General features: G+C 35.3%; 1 protein-coding gene across 10 annotated transcripts in view; it reads left to right on the top strand.

Annotated features, from left to right (window-relative positions):
* Positions 1-15,497, top strand: part of Setd5 (SET domain containing 5) — a 73,616-nt gene that overhangs the window by 11,865 nt on the left and 46,254 nt on the right. The window lies entirely within an intron of this gene.

Consider the following 15,497-nt stretch of genomic DNA (forward strand, 5'->3'; position numbering starts at 1 on the left):
GGTTTGTCTAGAACTCAGGTCTTCCTTTTTACTTTGCTTGTCTCACAGTCTTAGTTTGTTTCAATGATAAATGATCCTTAGAGACAAGGGATGGTCATTGTTCTTTAATTGAGGCTGTTTTTAGATATTTCAAATAAGCAAGGCTTTAAAAATAATTTATTTTTAAAACACCTAAGCACTGGTATTTCAAATTCATTACTACATAGTTAATGTAAAGTGATCTTTTTCTCAGTGCCCAGCTCCTAATTTCCAGTGACACCAACATATATTTCTTCACTTTTTTTTAAATCACAGTATACTTGAAACAGTTTTAGATTAGTAGAAGAATATGATTACTGAAAGTTGAATGACTTTATTCTGTTTACTTGTTTTCTTTAAAGCATATCCCTTCAAACATAGTCAACTAAATTACAGCATTTTAAAATTTTTTGGAGTGTTCTCTGATTAGACCACCAGCTTGATACTTAGTGAAGTTAATTTTTATTTCACTTTCAAATTTTTCAGGGATTACCTTTTGCTTTGCAAGTAAATGAAAACATTTTTCTAGTTATTATGTAAAATATAGAAGGCTAAATATGATAAAAAATATCTTGCTTTTAGCTCTAAGATCTTCATCCCTGTCTTTCACATACTTAGACTTCACCTATTCTTTATAAACATAAGAGTATTTTTTGCGTTTATATTTATTTATGGGGAGGCATGCATATTTACATGCCTGGAGTCAGAAGTTAATTCATGAGTTGTTTTTCTTTGCTATATGTATTCTGGGGATCAAATGTGAGCCATCTTGCAAGCTCAAGATGGTATTTTCTCAGGATACTTCTGTTTTAAGTGTAAGTTTATTAAAAACTATCTCATTTTAAAATTTTCAATAACTAATAGTTTTATGCCATAAAAGTAGTGGCATAGAGTTTCTTAGAAACCAGAATTTCTTGACTTGGTATAAATTATTTGGAGTAGAAATCTGCCTTTTCTAAAAATGGTTGTTGAAATGCTAGGTTGTGTTTGTTCCTGGCGGGCACTGCTGCTACAATAGCTCCTCAGTGGACATGTCTTGAATGCTTATAAAAAGTACCTTTTTACTTCACTTCAGTTTGCGGTGAATTCAGATGTTTTAAAATCACTTAAATCTTTTATTCTTGCTAACTGTGATATCCCAAGAGTTATGGTTTCAAATTTTAGCACTATCAAGTTGTAATAAGTAGACTAACATTATTAAACTCACAACAGATGAGTTGATGAGGAAATAGTGATTACAAGAATGTGAATGTTCTAAAAGGGAGAACTGAGGGGGGTGAGAAGAATATGCTTGAATGTACAGTGTATATTGTGAACATAAATTTAAATAAAGGAAACAGGTGCACTTGGAGTTGTCCCCACTTCAGCACCCATAAAAAGAAATGGGAGCTCTGAAATTGGATAGACCTTAATTCGTGTTCTGGTTGTGCACACATTAATAAAATAAAATGAAATAAAATAAGTTCAGGTTCTTGAAGGCAAGAAGGTGGTGCAGGATCTCCTAGAAGTGGAATTATAGGGATTTGTGAGTAGCCCAACCTATGTGCTAGGAATTGAACTTAGTTCTTTTGCAAGAACAGTATACACTCTTTATTAACTGCTGAGCCATCTCTGCAGACCCAGATTCTAGTTATTGGGTTTTTTTTGTTTTTGTTTTTGTTTTTTCCAAGACAGGATTCCTCTGTGTAGCCCTGGCCGTCCTGAAACTCAGAGATCCACCTGCCTCTGTCTCCCAGGAGCTGGGATTAAAGGCATGCACCACTACTGCCCAGACAGATTCTAACTTTTTAATTCAAGTGTCTTAGCAAGTTTAATTTACCCTAATAGAAATAGTACCTTCCTCATTAAGTTGTTACTATAAATGTTACATAGAAGTGGAGTATAGAAAAACTTGTTGGTACAGAATAATCAGTAAATGGTAGCTTTTAATTTGAAAGTTGGCATTACTGCTGAGTATCTGATTAGCTTTTAAACTCCAATTCAACCTTACGTAGGATTATGTTCATATGTTGTAAATAATAGTTTTTCATTATTCCATTGATTATATGAAAATAACTAATTGTTTTAAAAAAAAAAGGAGTAATTGGTACTTAGCTGAAATTTGAAGCTTATGGGAGATTTGGGTGGAATCTAATCCTAGGGTTTTACCTGTTTCACCACAGAGCTTTTCCCCAGTCCCTCTTCTTTGAAGTTAAAAGTCTTATAGCCCAGGTTGACCTTGAACTTGTGAATCTGACTGCCTCCAACTCCTAAGTTTCACGACATGTTTTCATCATCATACTAGGCAGGTCTCTCATTTTTTAAATATGCCAGTGTTTACTTCAGAAATGTAATCAGCAGATTAAAAATTCTTGCTGTGCATGCCTAACTAGAATTCAGTCTGTAGATCTCACTTAAAGTTGGAAGGAGACCACTAGCTCCCAAAAGATGTCCTCTGGGGTCTATAGAGATGTCTCAGCAGTAAAGGGCACTGTCTTGTTCTTCCAGAGCACTGTCTTGTTCTTCCAGAGCTGAGTTCAATGCCCAGCAACTACCTGGTAGCTCACAACCTACCCAGTAACTCACAACCATCTGTAATGGGATCTGATGCCCTCTTCTGGTGTGTCTGAAGACAGCTATTATTTATATATATATGCTGAAATATTGTTTATGAATTGATAGGTTATCTAGGATTTGCTTTGAAATGAAAATCAGTTGTAGGATTTGTTAAAACTGGATAATGACTAGATGGACTACAGTTATTTCAGTTTTGTGCCTATTTAAAAATCTGCCTTATAAAACGTTAAATTTAAAGTAAAAGTATTTATAGAGTTGGCCATAGTGGGACCTGGTAAAGCAAACAGAACCAGATGTTTTGGTTTCTCCCTGTTTAATATATGCACCGTGAGTCAAGTTCATCTCCTGACCATCACATATTTCCAGTTAACAACATAGTGGAGTGGCTCAATAAAAGAATATAGTGGCCTATATAGAGTAGGGATTTTTTTTTGTTTGTTTTTCTGGTTTTTGTTTTGGTTTTGAGACAGGATGTAGTCTTGACTGCCCTGGAACTTCCTTTATAGACCAAACTGAGATATATCACAATTGTTAAAGTTTTGAAGAAGTCTATAAAGTTTGGAACGCCTTCTTGACAGGAAAATTGAGGAAGTAATTTTGTTAATTATTAATAACCAATATATACTAGGACCTTGAGTCGGCTGAACTTTTGGTGAAGCATATCATAAATATCAGATCCATGCCATATACTGAAGACTTGACAAGGAAAACTGACCTGGTCCTTAAATATACCTGCATATTACTCAAGCATTAGTGACATGGAACAAAACTGTGTTCATTCCTCACCTTCACTTGAAACAGTTGCCTTAGAAGTAGAAAAAGGAGTCCTTGTTTTTTTTTCATCTTAGCCCCTATTCCTTTTTGTATTGGAAAGCTGTATACCAAAATTTGTAAGGTGCTAAATTCTTAGAACCATGCATTTAGGTGGATTGTAAACAGATTTAATTAGAATGACAACACAGCTAAATAATATACAGTATATCAAGTCTGTTGATTTAAAGATCTTTTCATTATACCATGTCGTTCTCCTGATTTCTGGAAGCTTTGACTAAACTGATAAAATCTGTACTTTTCTTTCATTTATTGTTTGGATATATTTTGATTTTTTTCCTTAAGGCTGTTTGTCAGAGAGGAAATGAATGGGAAGTTATTGAGAGTTATCCCTTATTATAGAGATTGCAAATTCTTACTTCCTTAGTAATGGGACACAAAGCTTCCAAATATCTATAAGTCACTTTTTAGCCTCCTTTATTCCAGGCTAGTTGCAGTTCAGAAAAGGGTATATAGAGCAAAAACTTGAGTTTCTGGATACTTTAAATCATATTTTGATTTCCTTTTCTCTTTCTTTCTTTCTTTCTTTCTTTCTTTCTTTCTTTCTTTCTTTCTTTTCTTTTCTTTTTTCTTTTCTTTTCTTTTCTTTCATCTTTATCAGGTTATTATGGATATCAATGACCACTCCTTCATAGCACCTGTTTTTCATTATTCTATTATTGATTATATGAAAATTATAAGAACTACATGTACCCTAGAATTTGTTTCTTAAGAAAGCAACATATACCAGATTCAGCTAATTTTTTGTTCTGAAAAGGGTAACAAGCTATTATAAATCCCACCTATGAAGCAGCACTTGTCTGAGTAAAAAAATTGATTTGTAAATTCAGTTCTTGTTTTTTAGAATTCAAATAGCTTTGCTAATAGGCACTAGAGCCAACTTGGTTTTATTTGTATAATACTCCATTTGCTCTTGATAAACTTTTTAAAAAATACTTTTTAGAAAGAGTAACAGGTTTGAAAGTCACAAGAGTTCCTAAATTTGAATTTTAGAAAAATAAGGAATGGTCACAGCCCCTTAATATTTATCTTTCTTTGCCTTTTCTGTTTTGTGAGTATATTTAGAATGCAGCAAGTTGATAGCCAAAGTAAGGACCAATATATTGTCTATTTTGCGCAGTTTACTAAAGCAGGATCATCAGGAATTTGTGAGTGTATATACTCAAGTAAAATGTATTATGTTTGAAAGCTGGTAGAAAAACAAGCTAGTTAACAAATATCCAGGAATTAGCTAAAGTTTGAATATCCAGTACTAAAGCAAATGGAAAACCAGTTGTTTGTTTCTTCTAAGAGTTGGAATTTGTAATTTGAAAAGCAATCTTGAAAATTAGAAATCCTAATTTTATAGAAGAGTCACATTAATTTTTGTCACTAATAGTGGCAAGTGGTAATTAACATTGCTAGTAGTCTGTAAGGACAAAAAATAAAGGGTCTTATTCTAGTTTTCTATAGTTTAGTTTTGGAGTGTTTTTCTAAATAGTAGTAATAATTTTTGCATTTTTTGTTTAATACAGGCTCTCACTCTGTAACCCCGGTTGTCCTGGAACTCTATGTAGACCAGGCCAACCTCAAACTCACAGGTATCTGATTGCCTCAGCCTTCTTCTGAATTTTGATATCAAAGATGGTGTGTGTTACCACACTGGCTAATTTTTGCACTTTCAAAGATATTGGTTGGTTTTGTCATCCAAAAACTGGAATCTTCTGTGTTTTAGTTGTTAATGTTGGTTTATAAGAGATAAATTGAAATCTGGAGTATGGACTTTTTGTTATCAGGTGGGTGAATGTGTGCGTGTGCTCTGTGCATATGAATCGGGCTCCTATGTGGAGATCAGAAGACAACTTGCAGGGGTTGGTTTTCTCCCACTATGTGGGTCCTGGAATTAAACCCTGTTCATCATACTTTCAGTAAGTGTCTTTACTCACTGGCTCTGGGACACGGAATTTTTTTAAAATGAATTTTTAGCCTGTGTTGTGATATAGGTCCTACACTTGGGAGGTGATGATGGCAGGGCATCTTTACATCAATTGCAAACCAGTGGCAGAACACTCCTTTAGAAATATTTGCTGAAGAAATATTCAGAAATAGGTATTTTAATGAAAGAGAAAATAGCTGATGCTTAGAAATTCTAAAATACTTTGTGTTTTACTCCATTCAGTGAACTCCCTCCTCGTTTTAGGCTATGACCAGAAAAACAAGAAATGATTCAGGATAAAATAACTATAAAAAATGTTAACATGGTCTGTGGTAGTGGTTATATTTCTTTAGGAATTCAGTAAAAGTATTTTATCAGTGCCCTGAAGCTAAATTTAAAGTATTGAGACAAAACATTTTATTCCAAGTACAGTGAACTGCTCACTGAAACTAGATCAGAAATAAGTACCCATGTCAAAGTTTTTCATGCCAAGGTCTTCTGTAAAAATATTTGCTGCCAATAATCTACATAGTTTTGATGCTGTGATAGGGACTGTCAAAAAGTCCTGAATCTCAGACCAAACCCTAGCTAGCTAATCCCAATCATCCTCTTGGGCTTCTAGAGAAGTAAGTATGTTCTCCACCCCAAAGACTGCATTTTTGTCACTAACTTATTGTGTGAATAATACAAGCTAGTTTTTGCTAAGGCAAGGTTTTTCCCAATGTATCTTTTTTTTTTTTTTTTTTTTTTGAGGTAGCTATTACTATCCATTACTGTTACTTTTTAAATAACCAAGTATTCTAAGGTTAGTTTCATTGCCTATAATTATGAGGTTTACTTGGGTAATGGGGATAAAGTAGTATTGTTTTCATTGGTGTTTAGTCTGTTTCTGATAATTAGACTTCAAAGTTATAGTGGCTTTACATTTAAAATAGGAATAGTCTGAACAGTTACATGTTTTTATTCTGTGACACTCAGCCATTGTTACTGAATTATTTTTCTTCTGTGGAGTACATGAGTCTCTGCTTGAAGTCTGCCACCACTGAAAACTCCCCAAGTACTCAAGGAGACCACTAAGTAAACACAAGAACAGCTGGCCACCAGTGATGTGATGTAACTAGTTCTTATCTTTCCAGAGATAGTTTACAAAACACCACAATGCATTTTTGTCTCCTTGATTTGGGGAATTGTTTTCCTATATTTTACCTATTTTTATGTGTTGCAAAACAGTTTATAAGAATGCTGTTTGTTCTTTTATATGAGAAATGTGTTAATTACATTCTAGTAATGTAAGGAAATTTATCAAGAAAACTCATAAAGATAGTTTAAAGTGATTGAAGAGAATTCATCCATTGAAGCATTTTAAATAAGCACTGTAACTCACACCTGAACATTACTCAGCAGTCCTGAAGCAGGTGATGTGCATAAGCTTTTTATTTATCTGAACCTTGCAAGAATAATGATCTTGAATTCCCTCCATGAACTTTATTGTTAGGGTACGTAGGCCTTCTCATATCACCAATTAAGTAAGGTACATCTGTACTCAGATGTGAGTGCAGAACTGTTATTTTTACAACTTCCTATAAGTTAAACCTGGGGTTAAATAACATTTAGCCATCTTACCATGTTAGTCAACCTCAATGTATGTGGGAATGTAAAATCACTTTAATTTTCTGGAGGATGGTTCATTAGGTCTATGAAACATACTCATACTATCTTAGCAGTTTTCCTTAGAACAGTTTGTCCTAAAATCTTGTGTGTATAGAGTAAATAAAGTTCTCAGTACATAAATGGGGATGTTCAGTGCAACACTGCAGAGTACCAAAAATGAGTATCTGCCTGCAGAGGAATCATTTAATTATAATGAATCAATAGAAGGGTGCTGCAGTATCATTGAAGAAGTACATATGTATACAAAGATAGGTTTTGTTAAATATAAAAACCAGTTTTCAAAACCAGTCAGGCTATTCCTTTTCTCTTTTAAGAACTTTACTTTTGTTTTTTATGTTCTTCTAATGTTGGGTTTTTCTGAGATATAGTATCACTGTGTGGCTCTAGTCAGCCTGAAACTTAGTATGTAGACTAGCCTTAAACTTAGAAAAAGTCATTTGCCTTTTCCTTTTCATGTTCTGGGATTAGTGCCATGTGCCCACCACACCCAGTATGATTGCATACTCTTATAAGCATCTTTGTAACAAGTTAATTATAAGGGTCTTTGCTGATAGAGCCAGACAGCTACAGTGAGGAAGCCTCTTAGACACATCACAGTATTATGCTTAAGATTTCTTTGGTGTTACTGTCCTTAGCTGTCATTTTGAGAAATCTTCCTGTCATATTTACCTTTATTAAGGTAAAAAAAATGTGTGTTTTCTAAGCAGCATAAACTACTTACACAAGAAACTCCACTGGTAAACAGTGTAGTGGATTGGCTTTTAAGCAGTCAGGAGGGTTACTTTCCCTTCAGAATTTGACTCAGTTATAGAAAGAAACATAATTAAGAGGTTTTTTGGTTTGGTATAGTTTACAGGCATTGGCTTATACCAGCTCCAGAATCCCCTGAGAGAGTGTAAATTTTTGATTTTGTTTTTTCGAGACAGGGTTTCTCTGTGAAGCCCTGGCTGTCCTGGAACTCACTCTGTAGACCAGGCTGGCCTCGAACTCAGAAATCCGCCTGCCTCTGCTTCCCTGGTGCTGGGATTAAAGGTGTGCGCCACCAACGCCCGGCGAGAGTGTAAATTTAAAGAAACCAAAGGGTAAAGAAGAGTTAGAAGAAAAGGAAATTTTATCTTGACTTGAATTGTTAAGTCACATAGTTCAGTTTATGCCAGTCTGTTTCTCTTTTTTTTCTACAACTCCTGGATCTTTTGCCTATATTCATTATCTTCACAGTTAAGCCCAGTTTACTACTGTTTAAATTAGGTGAACTTTTCACCAGATCTCTGAATATTTATAAATATTCATGTAATATGTATCCTTTCCATTTTACTGTTTGGTTTGTTGGTTTTTGTTTTGAGACAGTCGCACTGTGTGCCCAGGTTGACTCACAGGGATTGCCTTTCAAGGACTGAGATTAAATGCTTTTACTTTTTTTTACCACCACACCCAAGCTGTATCTTTTGGGTCTTTGTTTGGGTTTTATTGTGTGATTGTTTACTTCTTTGTCATGTTTTTTCCATTTCCTCTTCCTACATTTTTTGGGTGTGGAAAAGTGAAAGCTATTTTTAGCCACATTTGAGTTATTAGTGATAGCACTTCTTTCTTCATAGATTCTACAAGCTTCATAAACATCCTGCTGCAGACTCTACTCCATGTGTATCTTAGAATCTTCAGGAACAGGACAGTGTTCTTTCTGTTGGACCTACTTGAGACACATAAATTGCCAAGCAAGTTGGGACCAAGTCAGGATTCACAGAAAAACTGAAGCAGGAGAAAAGAAAATGAGTATTTTATTTCCAACCTTTATAGAAGCCATCTACGTAATACAATGTTTCTGAAGTCATTGAACTAAATTATAGGCTTTATCACAAAATTTGTAGCTCCTCATGTAATCATTTTCCTAGTATCCTTTTCTCCCAAGGTAAAAAAAAAGTAGTATGTTATAGTACTGCTAGTTTTTCCCCTTGGGATAGTTCTGTTTTGTCTAGAAATGGATAAGCAAGCATATATATTCAGATTTGGTACACGAGTTCTGCAGGATGCTGATTGTATTGGATAAAAACCTGCATTTTACAGCCTTATTGGTCTAGAAATGTTGAACTCAGTGTATTGAATATGTAAGGTCTTATGTGGGTTTGATTACAAAAACTAATAAAGTATTTTCTAAATAATGAAAAAAAACCCTGCATTTTGAACTGCGTTTTTTTTTTTTTTAATGAAATATAAAGTATAGTAGGAGTAAAGCAGAAAATAGAAGTTGTTGAGGGACAAGCTGGGTTTGTTAGTGGATCCAGTATGCTGTAGATCTGGTGGGTTGTATGTTGATGGGAAAGTGAAATTACATAGAAGTCCTTCTAAGAATTCCCATTCCATTAAAAAAGTTTTTCATTAATTTATTTTCCCTCCCCTCTCTCCACCCAGTCCCACCCTCTCAATTCTCCACTTTTAAATTTTATAGTCACAAGAAAAACTGATTTAAGAGAAAATTCAACTTACATGTACAGCATTTTAGATAAGCAGACTGAAAGACCAAATCATAAAATTACTATTTTTCCCCAACCCTTTCATAGTTTTTCTGAAGGTAATTTTTTTTTTTTGAAATGGGGCTCACATATCCCAGATTTGCCCAAAATTTGCTATATGTAACCCAGAAAAACCTGGAACTTCTGATAATTCTACCTGTACCTTGGAAGTCCTGATGTTTTAGCCCTGTAACACCATGCCAAATTTGTGCAAGACTAGGAAAAGAACCCAGGGCTTTGTGGTACCAGGCAAGTACCCTACCAAATTACACCCCCAGTCTCTTTTTATACAGATTTTCTTTCTTAATTCAGTTAAATTACTCATTAGCCTACAAAAGAATTTTCAGAGCTCTGCTTTATGTGTTAATTTTCATTATGTAATTATGTAAATATAGGGTTGAACATAATGCTTTCTTCAGTAATAAGTAAGAAACCTGAGTTTTGAGTTGCATCCCAGTTTAAGGGTGGTTGTTTTAAAAAGAAACTTAGTTTGAGACTTCCTATAGTTGAAGTTCACTAACCTAAGGTCTTTAACGAGGTAAGAAACAATAATATTATATATGAAAAACCCAATACCCAAACTGAAAAAGAAATTGGGCCTATGGTGACAATTCTAGGGAAGATTTTTAAATTGAGTATATATTTAAGTTGGAGTCTAAGTAAATCGATTTCATGGCAGTTTTTATACAAGAGAATATTGTGTCCCAGGTTTTTCTTAAGAAACTGAAGAAAATTAGTATAAATTTTTACTGTAAAGGTCTTATTGTTAATATGTTTAGAGAATTCTCATCAAAGTAAAAAATATTTTTGGTGTTTCACTTGAAATATAATTATGAGTGTTGGCTACTGTAAACAGTTAAAGCAGGGAAAGACAAAGGGCTTGGGCTGCATGGGGTAGAGATATTCCCTTTATCAGAGACTGAAATGGAAGAAATTTGACATTCTGGTGGCTTATGGGGAGCTGCTCAGAGATTGCTTCTTGGCTGAGTTGCTGTCTGCAAAGGCTGCTAACAATCGCTTGTCTGGCAACAGATCTTGTTCATCAGGATTGCATCATCTCTGGGAGAGTGGCCAAGGTCCACAGCCTCAGTACAAAGACTGTCTGAAGCATACGAGGCCTGTTCTCTTTCTAAAGCTGCACTCTTCTTCCTGCCAGTCCTCTTCACAGGATTGCTAAAGCAGACTTGTTCTGCAGTTCTTTCATTGGATTGGCTGTTTATTGGACTCTTGTCTCCCAGCTGCTTCCGCCTCACCTGTCTGATACATTTCTTCTGAAATCTCTTAAAATGTCTAGAAACTACATATAAATGGTAACTCTCAAAAGAGTACTCAGTATTCTATAGATTTGGTGAGTTGTTAATTGATGGCTGAATGAAACTATATTTTTACTTTGCCTCTGTCCTTTCCCATACCTTTTTTTTTTAATTGTGAGCATTCTTTTGAAAATATTTTTCTAAAGACTTGTTTTCCAGATTTTTAAAAATTGGAAACATGCACACACACACACACACACACACACACACACAAAACATAAATGTAACAGGGCATGCCCTCTACTGGTTGGTGACTGGTAAACAGCTCTTTTTCCATGTTTATGACCTATTAATATTGAGAGCTCATTTTGGTCAGTACTAGATTTGACTTTGACGAAAACATGAATTTTAGAAATACTGATCACCTACCTCTTCCATTATTTCATCCTCTTCCCCAAAGTCTAATAGGTCACCTGTTTTCCTTTCCTTCTGGGGATATAGTAAGTTGACAGAATTGACCACAGGTAGAACTGATCCCCTGCCCCAACTTTTTATCAGGAATGGAATGAGGGAAAAGAAAGGAGCCATAATTTAATATGTTTTGCTGGGCCTGTATCCATAGTAAATCTGGTATTTGATGAAAAGAGGTCTGTGCCGCATAAGATGGTATATGCCTGTAATAGCTCCTGGGAGGGTGAGCCAGGGAGGATACATGTTTAAGACTGATTAGGGCTGTAGCAATTGCTTCAAAAAACCCTAAAAGTTAGAGTTTGGAAATGGTTGGTGAAGAATCCGGGAGGAAAGACAGAAAAACTTGAGAATCCTGAGGGAAACAGTTTTGATTGAAGGGAAGAGAAGGGTGGTATCTCATCATCTTGGAAACCAAAGTCATTTCCTTCCCTCCCTCAGTTAGTTGGTGTGCGATGGGGCATGTAGGTTAAAGGGTTTAGCTTAGTTGTAAATGGAAAGTAGGGTGATTAAGGTAATATAGAAATAAGATTATTTATCTGTAGCATTCTACTTTTTGAGCACATCAGTGTTTCTTCATATATTAAACTGTGTCTCAGTCTTTTCTAGGGTTTCAGAGCTACTGGCAGATAATTGGGGGACTTTAAAGGTGACTGACTACCCCAAATCCTTTTCATTTGTTGTATTTTGAATTTTAGTAAATGTTAAACCTGGTTACTATGATGAGGTCACTCAGTAAACATTTCTTGATTCCTCTTGATATGTCAGGCATAGTATTTGGCCATTGGAACTCCAGCAGTGGTTAAAAAGCAAGTTGTTAGCTGGGCAGTTGTGGTGCATGCCTTTAATCCCAGCACTCTGGGAGACAGAGGCAGGTGAATTTCTGAGTTCGAGGACAGCCAGGGCTACACAGAGAAACCCTGTCTCAAAAAAACCAAATCCATAAAACCAAATAACAAACAAAAAATAACAAAACAAAAAAACTGTTTGTGTTTTAGGTTTTTTTTTTTTTTTAAATCCCTGACATGTTTTGTGTTCTGGTGCCAAGAGTTTAAGTAATAGAATAAATTATATTTTGAAATTATTTTTGTCTAGATACAGTTCTTACACATCTCCAAGTTAGGGGATTAAATTAATAGTTATTCTAGCTATAAGCTTGATAAACCAGAGTAAATATTTTCTTACATGAGATATTATAATAAAAGATAGAATATAATCTAGTTAAAGTTCTTTATCATTTAAATAACTACATTTCACATAGTTTTTCAGTGAAGTAACTATATAAAGAGAATTTTGTGTTATCAGAATTTGGATTAGAAAACCTTATCATAGGGGCTGGATAGATAACCCAGCAGTTTAGTCTGTTCTTCCAGAAGTCCTAAGTTTAATTCCCAGCACCCACAACTATCTATAATTATAGCCTCACGGGAGCTGATGCCCTTTTCTGGTGTGCAGATGTGCATTCAGACAAAACAGCCATAGATAGATAGACAGAAACAGACATTTAAAAAAGAAACCCCATTATTATGATTTAGGACAACATGGTCAAGCTGGCCTATTAAAACTGCCTTTATCAGAATAGTAGCAGTAGTACAGTTATATAAAGCTTGGCAAGAGGAAAAAATTTACAAAGAGAAATTAATAGGCTAATTTATGTTTCTTAAAGCTCTATATCAACCGTCCAGATAGCTGGTGTGATATCTCACCACTGCATTTGAGACAAGTTCTCACTATGTAGTCCAGGCTGGCCCCTCTTGAACCTTCTGCCTTACTTAGCCTATTCAATGCTGGGATTACTGGGTGTGTGCTAAGCTTATTGTGTTAGGATTTCATAAGGCAGTGTAAAAATAATTTATTTATTCTTGAGAGGAGATACTACCTGAAGTAACTTTTTCATCTTTGCCTTGTAGTATATCTTTTTTTCAAGTTACTATCAGATGGAAAAAAATTAACTATCAGCCCTAAGTATGTGTGTCTGTAGATGATAGGTAGTTAGATGGGTGTCTTAGTCAGGGTTTCTATTCCTGCACAAACATCATGACCAAGAAGCAAGTTGGGGAGGAAGGGGTTTTATTCAGCTTACACTCCCACGGTGCTGTTCATCACCAAAGGAAGTCAGGGCTGGAACTCAAGCAGGTCAGGAAGCAGGATCTGATGAAGAGGCCATGGAGGGATGTTTCTCACTGGCTTGCTTCCCCTGGCTTGCTCAGCTTGCTTTCTTATGAAATCCAAGACTACCAACCCAAAGATGGCTCCGCCCACAAGGGTCCCTACCCCCCTTGATCACTAATTGAGAAAATGCCTTACAGCTGGATCTCATGGAGGCATTTCCTCAAAGGAGGCTCCTTTCTCTGTGATAACTGAGTCACAGCCTGTGTCAAGTTGACACAAAACCAGCCAGTACAGGTGGATAATAATTATTTTTATGAATATATGTTAGTGGTGGCTATAGCAAAGAATTATTAGCAGTGTTGAATAATTTTTAAGGTCTATTCTGACATAGCACACATGGATTCTGGTGGTTTATCTGGTCAAACAGCTTCTAGGCTTTCTTAATGCAAATTATCTAAAATTAGAGTGAGTACTCTTCAATATGCTCTTTGGATTTATTTGTAGGTATTCTCTTTGTTTTGCCACTTGCAGATTTTATGTCATTTCCCCAATTGTTTGGATGTTTTTGAGAATTCTTATTTAGCTATTTGGGGGGGGGGGCGATGGATATTTATTTGCAAGTTGGTTCAAAGACAGCAAGTGAAGCTTTCACACTGATCATGAATTATGTCAAGTCGATAGGAAAGTTGACTTCATTTGCATTTTAGTTTTAGTTTTAACAGTGTCACCTTGAATTGGATGAGAACAGGTATTTTGCCATACCCTGTTTGAAGAGGCCCAGGTCCCACAAAAAGCTGCTTTAGTTTATTGCTGTGGTAGCTTTCTCAACTAATGGTGCAAAACTAATACCTTTATGTGTCCTAATTTTGGACTAATTTACTATTCAGAATTATAGTATTGATTATTATTTGACTTCTTCCTTTTTTGATTTTTTAGAGACAGAGTTTCTCTGTGTAGCCCTGGCTGTCCTGGAACTCATTCTATAGACCAGGCTGGCCTCGAACTCAGAGATCCACCTGCCTCTGCCTCCCAAGTGCCCCCACAGCCCGGCTTAGTGGCTCTTTTACATTAATATGAAACCACTAATGTGAATCATGCACATTCTGCTTTTTACCTCCAAATGCCTTAATCTGCTTTTCTCCCATATTTACTATTTGCTGATTTTTTTTCTTCCTAAATAATTCCAGTTTATGGTTACCAAATCAAAGTATGTTCATTGCTTTTTTATGCAAAATAATCCACGTGGTTATTAAGTCACAACAAAGTTGAGCAGGAGGTCCAAATTTCTATATGTTCTCTACCCATCCCTGCTTAGCTCCCTCCCTCTCATTTATGTTTTTATTCATATCTATCAATATATATTGCTGTACAATAGTGGGTTTTAGATAATTACATGATCTCTAAGACTAGTTAAAACTATTTAAAAGAAGTCAGAGGGACTGGAGAAATGGCTCAGCAGTTAATTAAAAACAGTGGCTGTTCTTCTACAGGACCTTGGGTTCAATACCTAGCACCCACATAGTTAACAAGTATCTGTAACTCCATTCTGAAGTGATCCAATGCCCTCTTCTGGCCCCTGTGGGCACTGCATACATTTAATGTACAGCATGCAAGTGAAACACCTAGATTTTTAACAACAACAACAAAAAATACTCGGGGCATAAGAAATGGCTTTCTGATCAAACAACTAATTTATATCTTCTACCAGGTTTACTTTAGAAGGGATAACTGAGTATTGATTAAACTATGCTTACTGATTGCTTGGAAGAAGTTTAAATGAAACTATTAAGGAGTAAAAGTTCTAGGATACTTTTAATAACTATCCTGAATCTTAAAATTTGTTTGGTAGATTCTAGACTAGAAAAGTGTGTCTCCTGGGCAGCTAAAGAGTGAGGCTTTTTAGTGAGCCAGTCAGACTATTGTTTTCACTTTGGCAGGAAAGAAAATAATGAAACTAGAATTTTAAAAATAAGCGTAACCTTTTCTAACTTCCTTTGTAGAACATTAGTAAATTAAAATACACAGTAAGCCAACATAAAATTTTTTAAAAACCTTATTCCTATTCAGGGAACTAGAGAGATGGCTCACTGTATAAATAGCAGTTGTACAACTATGAGGACCTGAGTTCAAATCTCTAGCATCTATGTAAAGGACAGGAGGTGGTGG

Source organism: Apodemus sylvaticus, chromosome 2 (genome assembly GCF_947179515.1).
Source record: "Apodemus sylvaticus chromosome 2, mApoSyl1.1, whole genome shotgun sequence".
NCBI lineage: Eukaryota > Metazoa > Chordata > Mammalia > Rodentia > Muridae > Apodemus > Apodemus sylvaticus.